At 39.1% G+C, this 18,266-nt stretch overlaps 1 long non-coding RNA gene across 1 annotated transcript; it reads left to right on the top strand.

The window, feature by feature from the left end:
• On the top strand, positions 7,003 to 8,922 carry LOC110267353. The gene is made up of 2 exons (XR_002354846.1): positions 7,003 to 7,136; positions 8,835 to 8,922. It is a non-coding gene; the product is annotated as an uncharacterized LOC110267353 (long non-coding RNA).

Raw genomic sequence — 18,266 nt, 5'->3', positions numbered from 1 at the left:
ATATTATTTTAATTTTAATTTTAGAAATTTGATTTTTAAGTTTAAATTATTAGTTATAAAAGGGATCCCAATAGGGTGGTTCCAGAACAACATTCCACAACATTATTCCATACAAATTTACATTTCATATTCCATGAGCAACTAATCCTCCATTGTTAAGGTTAGGAGCTCTGTCTATTGTATGGATTGATATTACTATTTTTCTATTTTAATTAATGTTTTGATTTATATTTCAATAATTGTTTTTGTTCTTTATTTTATGAATTTGGGTGGAACGGAAGTATGACCCATTTTCTATTTGAGTTCTTGTAAAACTTGGAAAAGCTCTTTACTTGAACAATAGCTTGAAAACATATTATCCTGAATTTTTAATTGTTTGTATTTAACGGGATACGTGACATATAATCCCTTTATTTTTGGACAATTAAGATTCTTGTGGCATATAAACTGGAATTTGATCATCACCCTCTAATTGGAATCAATTGACCAAGGAATTGGCAGTTGATGAATTTTAGAGGAGACTAGGAAGGTCTAAGGAATTAGGGTCTAGTCATAAATAGTTTGCCATGAATTAAATCTTAAATAATTAAAATAGTTAATAAGAAAAGTCAATCCAGAAAATAGATAACTCTGAAACCTTAACTGCCTTCTCAATATTTTATTCCCAACTTATTTATCTACCTATCTTTAATATTTTTAATATTGTTTAATGCCTTTGAACTTCCAAACACTTTTCTGTTTGTCTAACTAAGCCTGTCAAATATTATTGTTGCTTAATCCATCAATCCTCGTGGGATCGACCCCTACTCACGTAAGGTATTACTTGGTACGACCCGGTGCACTTACCGGTAAGTTTGTGGGTTATAAATACCGCACCAGATGCGATGGGGTCGGAACTCGATATGGTAACTCGAATCAACTTATCTTAATTTTGTATAGATCAAAATAATGTACATTTGGTTTATTGTTTGTATAGATCAGGATGAATGTGCTCATAATTTTGGCTTTGTTTTTCTAATAATGTTATTTCAGAGTATAGAGCACAAGGTAAGTGTAAAGAAGTTGCACATATAAAAGGCAGGGGTGAGTCATTAATTATTGACTAGTGTCTAGTGGAATGTCACTGTTTTAGCTTTAGAATACTATATACTATACTATTCTAATTAAGATGCTTTCAATGGCTATTATATATATTGATTAAAAACCAAAGTAGAAATAACGAGGTAGGCATCAGAGTAGTCCCTGAAGTTGTCCTCGAGGATCAAAGTAATCCCTGAAGTTAAAAATTTGTCTGGATCGTCCCTGAAGTTGATCTCCGGTACTCAAAGTGGTCCTTCCGGTGAATTTCGTCCACCTGGCGCAACCGGAAAGCTGAGGTGGCGTCGTTGATGACACGTTAGCAGCCCAACGGCTAGCTGACGTGGCCTAGTAAACATTTTGGAGTCAATTTGGTCCCTAATTTAACTTTAAAAACCCTAACCCCCAAATTGACTCTGTTCTCCTTTCTTCTCCGTCGCACACGCTTTTCTCGTCTTCTCTCCGATCCTCTCCGTCGCACTAGAGGTGAGTCTTGAGTGTTGTCTTCATCATCGAACACCAGTGTTGATGGCTAGCGCAAGCAACGCAGCTGGGAGCGCCAACAACCCAAGACCTATTAGTGAAGACATGTATAATAGTTACTAAAAGTGGAGAAGAACATGCAGATAATAAGATTGAATGTGATATAAATTTGTAACCTCTTGAGAGTCATCGGTTTGTGACAATGGTGGTTGAGTGGCTTCAAGTTGAATTTCGGTGGGGGCTTCTGGGACAACGCTGGCTTCACCACCATTAGCAGCTGGAGGTTGGACAGCAGCAGCCTCTGCAGCAGGAGCCTTAGCTGCAGCAGCAGCCTTAGCAACAGCAGCAGCCACCTCATCAGCAGCTCTCTTTCCGCAGTTTCTCTTGGTGTGTCCCGATTCACCACAATAACGACAGTGGCCCTTTTGATAGATTCTTTTCATCTTCTTTCTCTCCTTTTTACCCCCACTTGGCTCCTCACCTGCATCCTTTCTTCTTTTTTTTTGTAAGTGGACCTGGTTTCTTTTTGAATTTAGGTGCTTGTAGTCTGTTATGTGGTGACTTTTCCCATAGGGCTTGACCTGGGATTAGGTTGATATGGAAGGCATATGTGTTATTATATGCCTCCATTGTCAACCACTGATGACAAAACTCCTCTGGTCTTCTACCAACCCTTGCCAATGCAGCACAAGCATGCACACACGGCATCCCTAAATAACATTATCATAAGTCCAAAGATTACCAATATTAAGCCAACAGTCAAGAAACAAAAAAATAACAAAGGAAGAAACTAGTAAAAGTATCTCACCACTCAATTGCCAAAAACCACAAGTGCAGAGCCTCTTTCCCAGATCAACAACCATGTTTGTCGGCCACCCGTGAACCTCGAATTTCTCGTACTCAGAGTCACCAGACCACATCGGGACCCAACTCTTTGACTCCTTCCTTATTTTTTCCAATCTGCTGCGCTGTATAGGTGGCAGAATGCCAGTGCTGGAATTAAGCTTCACTTTGTTCCTAGCGATTGACCTCATTGCATACAGTCTGACTTCCTCTAACAGTGTAATGATAGGTTTGGCTCTAGCTTCTTTGATCCTCGAGTTGAAGACTTCACAAGCATTGTTGCAGATATTGTCTATTTTAGGTGCGTTGCTGAAGAAAGCCCGGCTCCAAGAGTCTCTAGGCCACTTGTTCAAATACTCCCAAGCGTCCTTGTTAATCCTCTCAATCTTTTTTATACTCTCTAGGAACCCATCTTGGCTGGTGCACCTTGCACACTCCCATAGCAACCCTCTCAACTGGAGATCTTTCCACTGCTTATTGAAGTTCTTCCATAAGTGCCACACACAGAATCTGTGATGGACACCAGGAAAAACTTCCTTAACAGCATGGATTAGGCCCTGATTTCAGAAAAGAAAACAGTTACATACAAGTTATCGAGCATCAAATTGATCCCTTTAGTTTTATAAGTGACATCAATTTGGTCCCCTAAGTTTTATAAGTGACATCAACTTAGTCCCTAAAGTTTCATAAGTGACATCAACTTAGTCCCTGTTCGTTGCAGTACATATCAGTTCAATATATATACCAGTTCACCCAGCAGTAATCCATCTATTTAGTCAAAGCATTTGTACATTACAACAAAATTATACAACAACACAGCAGTTCATTATAACACAGTAGTTCAGCAGTTCACCATATGTAAAACAAAATTATACAACAACAAAACAATAAAAACATGGACCAGCCTAAACAAATTATATCAGAGCAGTAGAGCAGCCTAATCAAGTTATGTACTCTATGTAATTAGTCATGTTAATATCAGAGCAGCCTATACAAATTATACAACAACAAAATTTAAATAAAAAAAATGGATAAAACGTACCTTCTGCATATCTGAAATGAAACAGAGCTTGTTTTGCTTATAATCTCCCAAGTCTTGGTGAAGTAATTCCAAGAACCACCTCCAGTATTCAGTATTTTCAATAGGGACAATTGCATATGCAATCACATATATGTGATTGTTTGCATCTTGTCCAATTGCAGACAAGATCTGGCCACGATGCTGGGTCTTCAGAAAAGCTCCATCCAAGCCTATGAGCGGTCTGCAGCCAGCTAAAAATCCCTTCTTACAGGCATCCAAGCAGATATACATCTTTTCAAATATTGGTTCATCACCAGGGTTGGGCTGAGGGATAACTCCAACTGTGACAGTAGAGCCTGGGTTACTCCTAAGCAGTGTCAGCCCATAATCCCTTACCATCCCATACTGGGCAGCAGCATCACCATACACAACTGCCCTAGCATCTCCTAAGGCCCTAGTCAGTGAACACTTGCTTAGTTCCAAGTCACATTTTGTCTTAAAATACTGAGCAGCCTCACAGTGTCTTAAGTTAGGATATTTTCTTAGCTTCTTTACCAATTTCCCCGCCAGCCACTTCCTATTAGCCAACCTATTTTTGGTTTCCCTTGCACAAGTGTGATCATCATTGAACGTCTTGATCTGCCAGTAATTGTTCTCACTGTTGTTAGCAGCATAGACAAGCCATCCACAGTTCTCATCCTTACACACTGCTCTCATCCTCACATTATCATTCTTTTTAAACCAAATTCTCCGACCCTCCTGTATACAATATTCACGCACAGCCTCTTTGAACTCCATCTTTGTTGTAAAAGTCATTCCAACAGCAAGCCTAAGCTCCCCAAACCTACCTCCATCTCTGAACACAGGAAAAACCTCATCCGAATCAACCTCCTCCAATTCATCCTCAGAATTTGGAGGAGTCTTCAGTTCTTCTGAGTGCCATGAGTCCCCACCATCGGATTCTTCATAACCTTCATCTTGGGCATCATCATATGCTCCCATGGACCCGAACCTAGGAACTGGTCCAAAAAAATGTGCATCATCCTCAGAGCCTGAGTCAGCACACACGGGACCATCATCATCAACCATTACATCCCTCTTTTGTTTACAAGTTTTCTTAGCTTTCCTGGTTCTCTCCTTCACATCTGTCTTTTTCTTTCCTGCTAATCTCTCCACACCCACATCTTCCTCACTAGACACTAAATCACCATCAGGCCGATATGGTTCATCCTCCTCACAACCATCACTCGCTTCACTCTCTGAGGAATCCTCTGAACTAGACAATGCAACATGTTCTGTTTGGGGCTGTTTTCCTTTACCATTACCTCTTACACTAGCTCCACTAGCAGCTGCTCTTGTTAATGGCCTCCTTCCACATGGTTTTGGTGCTGCAGATTTTACATTCCTAGTCCCTCTCCTTGGTACAGCAGACTTCTTGCTCTCTTTTGATTTCAACCATGGTTTAGGCATTTCAGTTGGTAGCGACATTTTTTTGGGTGGGTTTTTTGGCTTGGTTTTACTGGGTTGAGTCACTGTTTTTGGGGGTAGATTGGGATTTGGCATAGGAGTTGCAGTGGGGTGGTGGTGTATTTTTTTGGCTGGTTTACTAACAGTAACTGAAATAGGTGGAAGCTTTGTAGTTGAGTCTGGTTTTTCGGTGGGAATAGTGCTGTCAATTGGTGCAGAGGTTGTAGTAGATGCTGCTGTGGTGGGAATTGGCTCTGCATTATCATTGGTGTTGGGTTTTGGGGTGGGTTTTGGGGTGGGATTCAAATCCTCTATCACCAAGACCTCCTTCCCTTTAGATGAAACTGCCTCTGCTTCCTCAATGTAAAGAGGTTCTGAGACTCCATGCTCATAGTAAACATGAACAACCCCCTTGTTCTGCTGACCAAGGTAGCACATCTCCATTAGCTCCTTGTCATTTGTTAGAGCCCTTAGACCATTTTGCAACGGCCTATTAGGAACCAGCCACCATGTTTGAGTGACCTTGTCATATCCAAGATCCTTGTGGTAGTCTCGGACAAAGAAGACGTCCAGTTTGTCTGGATCAAGTCCTGGCAACTCAGACACATCTCCACCATTGTAAGTCACACCTCCATCATCAGTGATGAATGATCCTCCATGGTGAAAGAGGATGGAAAGCAAATCATCACCCATCTGCAATTTAAAATTTTTTTTTCTTATATCAGCCTCCCTGAACTTCAACCACATTACCAACTTACTACCTCCATAACTAAAACTACAACAGCAGTAAACCCTTGGACAAAAAAAAATAAGTTTCCATCTTAACAAAAACTCCCTTACTTAGCCTGGCCACTAAGAAACCTCCTCCCGATCAAACCCTAGCCAATACCTCAAAACACAAGCATGCATTCCTAGACAAAACACTCCAAGAAAACGTTTTTTCCCCTTCTGAAGAATAGATTAGCAACAAAATTCAAAAAATAGAGCATCACCACACAATTAAATTTTTTTGGCGTACCTTTATCAGAGAAACCCGTCTTCACAACTCCCTGCCTGATGCAGATGATGAATGCGATCCTCTGGAGCTTACGTTCTCCACTCAAATACTCTCCGGTGAAGGCAACACCACTGGCGCTAGTGAAGAGGGTAACGGAGAAGAAGAGAGCTCTGCTTTGTGTTATGTTTGTGTGTTTGAGTGTGGGAGACGAGACGTTAGTGAAACGTTGAGGGTGGGGGTTTTTTCCGCATAAAACGACGACGTTTTATGTCTTTTTGGCGCCACCCATGAAACGACGTCGTTTTGGCGTGCTAACGTGTCATCAACGACGCCATCTCAGCTTTCCGGTTGCGCCAGGTGGACGAAATTCACCGGAAGGACCACTTTGAGTACCGAAGATCAACTTCAGGGACGATTCAGACAAATTTTTAACTTCAGGGATTATTTTGATCCTCGAGGACAACTTCAGGGACTACTCTGATGCCTACCTCTAGAAATAACTGATCTTTGGTGTAGTATATTAGATTTCCATGTCTAGAAGAATGAATGTAGTGAGAGTGAGAGCAGGTGACGAGCGAGCCGTCACTGTCACTATTTTCACACTAGAATTTCTTCATGTTTTCACTCCCAGGATTCTTGATAACAATCAGCTAACCGGCGAGATTCCAGATATAATTGGACTTGTTCAGAATCTAACTTTGATGTGAGTGATTATATACATCAAATCCTCAAACAAATTCATTTAATTTGGTATAATTTGCTCATATTTGTTTGTCTTGTGGATACAGACGCTTTGACAACAATACATTAAGAGGATTGGAAACTAAGAGCCTCAACAACCTTACCAATGTTGCAGACCTGTAAGCACTCATAGTTTTTGGTATCATTCTTGAAAATTCAATATTTCCATGACAAGATTTTATTTTATTTTATGCTTTTCAGGATATTGTGCAACAATAAGCTGGAAGGTCCCCTGCCAAATCTTACTAGAATGTTCATGATAGTTTAGGTACGTTAGTTTTAGTTTTAGGCCTGTAATATTTTATATGTACTCAAATTGATTCTTAACATATTAACATATCAACATATCGACATTGATTCTTAACTCGTGTTGGGATGAATTGAATGTTTCTTGTAATACAATGGTGAAATTCTCTAAAATCTATGTTAAAGGGATTTGAGCAGCAATGCCTTTGATTGCACAGATTTTCCACAATGGCTTTTGACTATGAAGAATTTAACAACATTGTAAGTCTTTCTTTTTGTTACTTATTTCACTCTTCTGTATCAAAGTGCTTTTTTCAACACTTTGATGAGCTGATATTTTATACGCTTGTTGGCTTAGTGTTCATATAGTTTTTAATAGGTTTTATTTAGTTTTTATTAAGTTTTTACAGGTTTTAGTGCTAAATTCACATTTTTGGATTCTACTTTAAGTTTGTGTATTTTTGTACCAATTCAGGTATTTTTCTGGCTGAATTTGATGAGATGGAGCAGAAGTCTGATTCAAAGACAGGGAAAGCACTGCAGATGCTGTCCAGATCTGACCTGCTCGCATTCGGAAGAGATTTTCTGGAGCTACAGAAGTTCAAATGGAGCTTCTCAATGGATATGGAAAGCAGCCTTCCAGATCTCCAGCAATATTTAATAGTCCATATGTTGTTTCGGATTAGAAGGCCCAAAACTGGCGTCCAACACCAGCTTCCTACCCTTTCTGGCGTCCAGCGCCCAAGAAAGTAAAGCCCAATATCCAAAAGCCCAGAGATGACTCCCTAGCTGGCGTTTCACATCCAAAAGACCTCATATCACGTGGATCTCATCAAGCTCAGCCCAAAAACTTACCAAGTGGGCCTTAGAAGTAGATTTTAGCACTAGAATGACTGTTGTACCCTTACTAGTCATTAGTTTAGTATTTAAGGGCTTTTATTCATGTCATACAGACAACCATCAAGAACTTTATCACTTTTCTCACTTTTCTCATTATTTTCTTTTTCACCATTGTTGTATACCTCAGTATGAGTTTCTAAACTTCCTAAGTTGAGGGGAGGAGCCCTATTGAGTCCTATGAATTAATAAAAGTACTATTTCTTCTTCTTCGATCCGTGTTTGATCTATCTCTAAGATATATATCCCGATCTTCATCGTGATGAATAGGATGATCTGACAAATCAGATCTATTCATCACACCAAGATGAACGTGCCTGACAAACACCTGCGTCTACTTGGGTTCGTGTGAGTACTTGGAAGAAAAGCACGAGCCAACAGCTATGGTTATACATCTCTCAGACGGTTAATCCACAATTTCGTAGGGGACTTCTCAAGACACCAGTTCAGCTGATCTCCGGGGAGATTAAGGTCTCCATGGTGTAGGCTAGATCCAAGAAGCAGCGTTCTCTGATCCAAAAGATTCTACCTTGTCTGTGGAGTTTTGAGTAGGATCGCCAAGAGAATGGATTGCTATGCGCTTCACCCTCCATTGGATTGAAGGACCAAGGGCCTTGGCTTTCATTCTGTAGCAGAGGAGATCAAGGACCATTGTCGTGGCTTTGATCACTTACAGCCTGCCATAGAAGAAGATCATCCACAAGCAAGGAAGATAATAGTACTAGAGCTACTTCAGAAAGACAAAGCAACTCCAACTCTCAATTCTCAATCTAATCCTATCGCTTATTCCTTTCATAACATCCAAGCATTTATAACATATAATCATTCAAGGTTTACATAATATTGTTCAACTTCTTCTGATTCTGTCTGACTAAGACCTGCAAGGCAACCATAAGCTTGCTTCAATCCACAATCCTCGTGGGATCGACCCTGACTCACTCAGGTATTACTTGGACGACCCAGTGCACTTGCTGGTACTGTCGCTGTTGTACGAAATAGTGTGGGGCTTTGCGTACACATGCACCACACTTCAATGCAGTTTTTGCCTGTGTTTTATGACAGACGGATGTAGGAGGCGAACCTGTCTGGCCAAATACCTGCTGGTTTCTTTAGCCTTCCCTCTTTGCAATATGTGTGAGTTTCACTTTCAGAAATAAAAGAAATCTATCATTATCACTTCTATAATCAATATATTCATTGCTGTTACTGACATTCCAGGTTCCTTAGTCCCCTCAGTGCGGTTCCCCTCATACTAATTTGTGTGTTTGCTCAAAGATTTTTTGTCCAGTCCCTTCAACTTTTTGTTTGGAGTTCAGGTTAGTGCAATTCTTGTGTTGTAAAATCTGTAAAATTTTTCTTTCGTGCTTTCTAATTTTTTTTGGCCTTGCTTAATGATGCGGCTTGCTTGGAATGTGTTGTAGGTCTCTTTTGTAGCCAAGAAGTCATTCCTTTGTGCTGTGAAACTTGTGGTCTTAAGGATCTGAAAGCCCTCGAGTCAAAATCATTAGACTTGAGGTTTATTCTCTCTTTAGTGATAGTAATATATATTGACTTGTTTATAAGAGTTTATATTGACTTGTTTCTATTTTGGAAATGAAGTGCTGAAGGTGAAGGAGGAATGGAGGAGTATTAAAAGTAAGAGTCACTGTTTTTCTTTTTATAATATGTTTATCTCCTGCATATGGATTATGATTTTTAATTGAAAATTGTTTGGCTTACGCAGTTGTTTCTATTTGTTTTTCTATGCATTCTGTAGTGGTTATCACTCCTCCACTCCTCTAAAAATATTGTGGCATGCAGAAGAAACCCAGAGGTCTTAGCAGAACAAGCCGCCAGGAGAAAGAAAACACGTTGAATGGATCTTAGAAGAATTGAACAACTAATGTCCAGTCTGTGCTCATGTATGACTGTTCCTTTGGCAAGATTTCCTTGTAAACCAATGTTGCTTGCGGATTATACTCTCTATATTTAGTTTAATTCTAGACTAGGTTTATGTTTATATTTAGGCTAATTCTGATAGTGGTTAGCTACAAGAGCAGACTGTTTTATATCACCTTTAGTGTATGCTACACTACAGATTTTATAGGTTTTCTTTTTTTCAGTGGTATTTTTTTGAATAATAATTAATGTATGGTTGTTACTTATTATTATAGTTGATGTATCAATATACTTTGATTATGTTTTGAATTATATTGACTTGCTTGTTTATAGTAACCTTCTTTTAGTTTGATAATACGATGAACTTCTTTAAATTTATATTTATTTTGTAATGAAAAATCTAAAAAAATGCTATTTTACCTTACTGACAGATTTACAGACGGATTTTTTGTCTGTATTCAGAGTTTGGGATGATTTTCCAAAGTTCCAATTAGAGACAAAAAATCTGTCGGGAAATCTGTTGCCAATTACCGATGGAAAATTAGTCAGAAAATCTGTTTGTAATTATCGACGGAAAATCTGTCAGAAAATCTGTCTGTAATTTCTGACGAAAAATCCGTCGGAAAATCTATCTCTAATTACCGATGAACCGTCAAAAAATCTCTCTAATTACCGATGGAAAATCCGTTGGAAAGTTCGACGTTCCAGGGAAATGGAGGTAAGAATTTACCGAGGAAAAATCTGTCGGTAACTGGTAAAAATCCGTCAGTAAATAATTTCCGACGAGGCTTTTACAAAGGGACAAAATTCGTTGGTAATTTCGTCGGTAACCAAAGATCCGTCTGTAATAACGACTAAATCTGTCTGTATTAAGCAATTTTATAGTTGTGACAATATATCTATTAATATTATTATTTTATTCTATATTTTGTATTTTAATATATATTTTATATAAATAATTGATTTAGTGAATCATTTTTAGTATACATCTAAGCATAAATATACATTTTATTCTTGATTATTATTAATATAATTCTGATACATTATTTTAAAATAATGATTCATAAGGAGGTATATGTTGTTGCAATAAGGTGAAAATGTTTACTTACAAATAATAATTCATACGATGACCTCGGGAAACTGCCGACAACAATGGAAGAGGACTGGCAAATCCTCGTCACTCCCTATGATGAAACAATCGTGCTTTACATCATCTCGCAGCACTGAGATCGGAATGCGATAGAATAACTTCTGAACCCGTTTCACGCCTTGCAGCCCAAGTTTCTGTGTTATAGAATTCAACAAGTCATCGAATCTCGTCGTAGGTCTCATAAAAATACACAGAGGATCTTTATCAGTGAACCTCACACCAGATCGTGTTTTTCTCTTAATGGATCCTCTGTAAGGCACCAACACTACAAAACTCTCCTCACTAGCCATTTTGTCACTCTAATGAGAGGAATTCATGTTCACACCATACTTATACACGTCTGGGGCTTCATAATTTGAAACAGCCAATTTCGAATTATATACATATAATTCAAATCAGCTAGATTCGAACTGCCTAATGATTTGCTCACCATATAATTCGAATCAGGGTGATTCGAACTACTCTATGCATAATTCGAATCAGGTCTATTCGAACTACCTACGAATTCATGCATGCATAGTTCGAATTGATCAGCTTCGAATTACCCTCCCTATAATTCGAACAGCTCTGATTCGAATTACTCCCATTTATAGTTCGAGTTGGATTGATTCAAATTACATATAGGCATGCTTTGTTTGATTCATGTCTCGTTTTTCTTTTTGGCTGAATTGTGTAAAATGTTTATCCAATTGGCTTATATGCGCATTTTGCCCTAAATATTATTCAAGTGTTGTTATTTTAAAATTCTAATAGGACACATTTACCAAAAGTAGTTTTACCTACAACTCGAAAGATTTATATTGTAATCTTTTATTTTTATGCAAATAGTGTAAAACCCGGTCAAATCGTAATTAATTAAATAATAAATTGAATATGAGCGAATATGATTAGAAAATTTAGCAATTGGAATTTGATAATTTAAATATGATATTTGGACTCAGTGGATTTTTCTGAGTTGGAAAACATAGTTTTCTGCGTAAAAACGCGCACTGGAATTTTGACCGGCAATACCGGCTAAGATCTGTCTGGTACTGCAGCTGAGAAAATTAATTATAAGTGAATGAGGCGAAGAAATTAGGACTTATAATTAGGGAAGATAGAAATATTTAAAATGCGATTTAAAACTCTAATCTTAAAGGTTTTGGCCCAAAATTGGGCCAACGGACAAAAATAAGTGAACCGGGCCCAAGTAGGCCCAAGACCCAACATATATAAATATTAGTTATGAGTATTTCAGCTCATTTACCCTAAAGAAAAGGGTTTGGGATGCAGCTTTGGTGAAGAGAGAAGAGAGGAGAAAACCTACTCCTAGTTCCAACTTCAAATCACCATAACTTAAGTTACGGAACTCCGATTGACGAGCCGTTTGCAGCCACACGTCGCTCTTCTCATCCTCTACAATTATATTTAAGTTTTGTTGTGATTATATTATTTATCTCTGTCCAGTTTTCAAAATTCCTCACTGTTATATCTTTTGGGTAGTTAGTGTTGAAATCTTGTGATTTTGGTTGTTTAGGGATACTCTAACATGGATTCTAAGTGGTTCTATCCCTATTTCATATAGGCTGAGGTAAGAAATACTCAAACCCTTGTGATTTATCAATTTCATGAACCCTAGGTTGATTATAAGTGTGAAAATTGATTATGTTAGAGTATTGGGTGATTTTGGTGCACAATTGGAAGATTGATATTGCTTGAGGAGCTTTGGTGAAGCTTGGAACTAAGGGCTGGTGGAGACTTCCAAGAAGGAGCTCAATTAATTTGGCTATAAGAGGTACGGTGATAAACTACTATTTTATGGTTTATCTTGTGCTAATTTGAGTGGTTTCTATCAAGTCTTTGCACACTTATTCATACAAACTGCATGATTTTACAAATCCTTCCTAATTATGTTCTATGATTGAAAACTTGCTTCCCAAGCTTTTAAATTGTGTATTTTAACTTTCCTTTATGCCATTCGATGCCGTGATCTGTGCGTTAAGTATTTTCAGGCTTTATAGGGCAGGAATGGCTTAGAGGATGGAGAGGAAGCTTGCAAAAATAGAAGGAACACAAGAAACAAAGGAGATGACCAGCGAATACCGACGCGCACGCATTGCTCATGCGTGTGCGTGACTTGAAGCTTTTACAGTGACGCGTGCGCGTACTTGACGCGTACGCGTGAGAAGCAAGATTGCACAGTGACGCGTGCGTGCGTATGCGTGAGACGCGAAAAAGATCATCGACGCGTACGCGTGACTGACGCGTACACATGACGTGCGCCACGTGAAGAAAATGCAGAAGATGCTGGAAGCGATTTTGGGATGAGTTTGGATCCAGTTTTCGGCCCAGAAACACAGACTAGAGCCAGGGGACAAGCAGAGACTCAACACACGTTGACACATTCTCATTCATATAGTTTTTAATTTTTAGTTTTGAATCTTAGTGAGAAATTACTACTTCCTCTAGGTTTTCTCACATTCATAGTTTTAGAGTTTTATGCTTTTGATTTGGATATCGAGAAGAGTCACTACCTCCGTTGAAGTTTCCATTATTCTAGTTTGTTTCCTTATTCCTATACTCTTTTAATCGCCCACTTACCCTGTTCAGATATGTATGTTTCTGGTTTTAGAATTTATTAATGCAAAGAACTATTTTTACCTTTAATTAATTTTCTGTTATTATTTTATTTGAATTTTCATGTCTTCTTTTCTTCCCCAATTATTGTTTATGAAAGTGGCATTCACGTCAATGGAGTAGACTTCCAACTTGACTTGGGAGTTGATTAAAAGGAGACCCTTGAGTTGGAATACTCAAGTATTAATTTTAATTAGAAATTGTTGGCTAACTCTCTATTCACTAGTGCTAATCCTTCCATAGGAGAGGATTAGGACTTGTGAATCAGAGTTAGCTTAATTACTTGACTTTCCTTTATTCGGTAAGGATTAACTAAGTAAAAACAACAACCTCTTACTATTAAACTTGGAAAAATCCAACAAGGATAGAACTTCCAATTAATCATCTCCCGGTCAAGGCTTTTGTTTTAATTACATAAATTCTCTCATTAAATTTCATTGCTTTAATTTATAATCACTTATTTCTTTGTTCTCCAACTCTTAAAATTTCTCGAAAAACTCCTTACCAATAAAATAGCACTCTTTTGTCAACTCGTTGGGAGATGACCTGGAAATTCTACTCCCATTATTTTTATTCTAATTTTGTGACAACCCTTTCTAAATTGATAAGCGGAGTTTTCGTCGGTTAAGAACTGTACTCGCAACGTTATTTCTATATTAAAATTCTTAATCGGCAATTTTCCGCCACGTCAATTTTTGGCGCCGTTGCCGAGGAGTTGCAATAGTGTGCTAAATTATTGATTGGTGTAAATATTTTTAATTTTACATATTTGCGTATTTTATTTTATTTTATTACCATGAGCTGTATGTTTCTTTCATTGAATGACGCGTTCACTACCTGACTCGAGCTTAGCCGCGTTTGATCCTGAAATTGAAAAAACTATTTCACGTATTAGGTGAGCTCGGCATCGGGTAGCCTCTGAGGGTAGTGAAGTGGTTCTTACCAATTCACCAATCTCATCAGAGGGTGAATCTGAAATGCCATTCGAGGAAGAAACAAGCTCCTCTTCTACTGATTCTGTTGTTTTACGTGCAGGTAATATGGCAGAGCCCAGAATGATTACTCTCCAGGAAGCAGGAGCTCCAGACTTTACACTGCAACCGTATCAAGCGCGTCACCCAAATCTTCTATTCTCTAATCAACTTACTGCCCAAGTTTCATGGCTTACCTGCTCAAGAGCCTATCAAGCACCTCAGAGACTTTCAGATAGCCTGCTCAACTACTAGGCGTCATGGTGCATATGAGACTACTATTTGGCTGTGTGCCTTTCCATTTTCTCTTGAGGGAAAGAAAAGGGAGTGGTTCTACACTCAACCTGAAGAGGTCATTACCAATTGGGATTTGCTCAGAAGGGAGTTCCTGAAAAAATACTTCCCAGCTGAAGTTACAGATAGACTAAGGAAAGAAATTTCCTGCATTATTCAAGGTGAATCAGAGACTCTTTATGAGTATTGGGAACACTTCAGGAATCTCCTAGACTCATGTCCCCACCACAAGATTGATCATATGGTGTTGATTAGCTACTTCACACAAGGCATGAAGCCTCAAGATAAGACTACATTAGATGCTGTAAGTAATGGCTCTTTGAAGAAGTACAAGACGGCGACAGAAGTGTGACAACTGATCACTGATCTAGCTGAGTCTACCTGGAATGTCAGACACAGAAGCAACCATCCCAAGGCTATTGTGGAGGTTTCCTCTAGTAGTGAGACTGCTGCTCTCACACAGACTTTGGGAGAGATGACCAACATACTGAAGCAGCTGCAGCTAAATCAACAACAACCTCAGCCTCCCCCACAACAACAGTGTCAACAGCTGGTTCTTCAGAGAGTATGCGAAATATGTGCCTGTTATACTCATTACACTGATGAGTGTTCGCAACTCCAGTAAGAAGACAACACCTTGGTAGCTACCCATAATTTCTATGACTGCCTGAATCAATGATACTATCAACAAGGCGGCAATTATAACCAAGGTGGAAACTACAATCAAGGTTGGCAAGACAACTCCAACCAGGGATGGAGAGATAATTTCAACCAGGGATGGAGAGATAATTCCAACCAACGATGGAGGGACAACTACAGTAGAAGAGGCAGAGACAATAGTGGAAATCAGAGGTGGAACAACAACAATAGACAGCAGAACCAAAACCAGCCTTACCAAGCACCTCACCCAAGGCAATCCCAAGCGCCTCAGAACAACCAACAGCAGGCCCCTCAAATCACTTATCCCCCTTCTTCTTCTAATGATGAGATGCTTCGCTTTCTTGCACAAGGACAACAAGACATTCAGAATACACTTAACTCTACCATAAACGGTCTGAATGCTATTTTACAAGCGCTCGTCTCTTAGATGGATTCATTAACTACCCCCTAACAATCAACCTTCAAGCTCCAGTGCAATTCCTTCTCAACCTTTACCCAACCCCAAGAGTGAAATCAATGCCATCACCTTGAGGTCCGGAACCACACTGCAAGAGAGGAATCATGAGGAGCCAAGCTTAAAGGAGGACATTCAAGTGGAAGATATTGTTGAAATAGAGGATGTTGAAGAGGAGGATGAAGTACAAGACATGGTTGAAGAAGAAGCAGCTCAACCAGGAAATGGAGCACGAAAGGAAGATGAAGTTACAAGAGAAGCGATTCCCATTTCTTTTCCACACCTTGCTAGAAAGTCCAGGAAGCAGATGGAACTCGACCTAAAGATGGTGGAGATCTTCGAAAAGGTTAAGGTAACCATTTCCCTTTTATATGCTATTAGCCAGGTACCTAAATATGCGAAGTTTCTAAAGGATTTATGCATGCATAAAGATAGAATACATGATTTAGAAACTATTCCCTTAGGTAGCTCTATATCTGCTTTAATGGGTGCCATACCAGAAAAATATGGGGATCCGGGGCCATGCATGGTTACGTGTACCATTGGTGGTGTACAATTTTTTGACTGCATGTGTGATTTAGGCGCATGTGTTAGCATTATGCCATTATCTGTATATGATGCTTTGAGGATCCCTCCCTTAAAAAGGTCGGCAACACGTTTTGTTTTGGCAGATAAAAGCATAATCTCGGTGGTAGGAATTGCTGAGGACGTGCTGGTGAGCATTAAGGGGCTCACATTCCCAATTGACTTCTACATCTTGGAGATGCCCCCTAATGACTCAGGAAGACCATCATCCATCCTGCCGGGAAGGCCATTTCTAAAGACTTTAAAGTTCAAATTGGATGCCTTTTCAGGAACTTACTCCTTTGAAATAGATGGCAGAGCAGTGAGCTTCAACCTAGATGAAACTATGAAGCACCCTCCGGAAGATCATTCCATCTTCTAGTGTGACATCATTGATGAGGCTGTAGCTGCAGTTCACCAAGAAGAAGTTGAAGAGATGCACATGGAGCAAGGTGCAAGTGTGGAGAAGCCCTCTGAACAAGATGAAGACACTTTGCCATCATCACCAGCTCCAGATGATCAAGTGCCTAGTCATGAGCAGAAATTGGAGCTGAAACCCTTTCCACCCCACCTCAAGTATGCTTACCTTGAGGATAATCAGAAGCTCCCAATTATTATTGCAAGGGAACTCACTTCCCAACAGGAGGAGCAGCTGCTTAGTGTGTATAGTAGGCATCAGCCCTCAAGTTTGTGAGCACCGGATATTCTTAGAAGAGGGAGCAAGGCATGTCCGTCAACCTCAAAGGCGGCAGAACCCCACCATTCTAGAGGTTGTCAAGAAAGAAGTGACCAGACTGCTTCAAGCTGATATCATCTACCCCATCTCAGATAGCGAATGGATTAGCCCAGTACAACTGGTGCCCAAAAAGTCTAGAGTCACAACAGTGAAGAATGAGCAGGAAGAACTCATAGCAACTAGAGTGAAGAATTCCTGGAGGGTGTGCATTGATTACAGGCGCCTCAACCAGGCTACTCGCAAGGATCACTATCCCCTGCCATTCATTGATCAGATGCTTGATCGATTATCAGGTAAATCACACTACTGCTTTCTAGATGGTTACACAGGCTATTTTCAAATTCATATAGCTCTTGAAGATCAGGAGAAAACTACTTTTACATGTCCCTTTGGAACGTATGCATACAAGAGGATGCCCTTTGGCTTATGTAATGTACCGGCTACTTTCCAAAGATGCATGATGAGTATTTTCTCAGATTTTCTTGAGAGTTGTATGGAAGTTTTCATGGATGACTTTAGTGTATATGGTGATTCATTTAACCTTTGCTTAGATAGTTTAGCTAGAGTATTAGACAGGTGTGTTAGTTTAAACCTTGTATTAAATTTTGAAAAATGTCATTTTATGGTTAAACAAGGTATTTGATGCATGGAAAACTTGTCTCGTAACAAATTTCCCTTCGGCAAGTGTACCGAATTTGTCGTCAAGTAAAAACTCACAATAGAGTGAGGTCGAATCCCACAGGGATTGATTGATCAAGCAACTTTAATCAGAGGAATGTTCTAGTTGAGCGAATCAGAATTTGAGTTGAGAATTGCAGAAAATTTAATGGCGGGAAAGTAAATAACAGAAAAGTAAATGCTAGAAATAAAAAGCTGAATGTAAATGACGGAAAGTAAATTGCAGAATCTTAAATGGGGATGGGGTAATTGCTCATAAAAGTAAATGACAGAAATTAAAGAGAATGGGTAAGATCAGAAATGGGAAGTTCATTGGGCTTAGGAGATGTTGTATTCTCCGGATCAATTTCATTTTCATCTCTTCCTCAATCAATGCACTCATTGATCTCCTTGGGAGTACTCGTTAACTGGTTCCTTAACCGATAACTAGTTCTAAACTCTCTAACTTAATGTTCTTTAACATTAAGCTAGTGAATTCTAACGGTTCCTCTAA

This window comes from Arachis ipaensis, chromosome B09 (genome assembly GCF_000816755.2).
Source record: "Arachis ipaensis cultivar K30076 chromosome B09, Araip1.1, whole genome shotgun sequence".
NCBI classification, from domain to species: Eukaryota; Viridiplantae; Streptophyta; class Magnoliopsida; order Fabales; family Fabaceae; genus Arachis; species Arachis ipaensis.
This window is presented reverse-complemented; position numbering and strand designations above follow the sequence as displayed.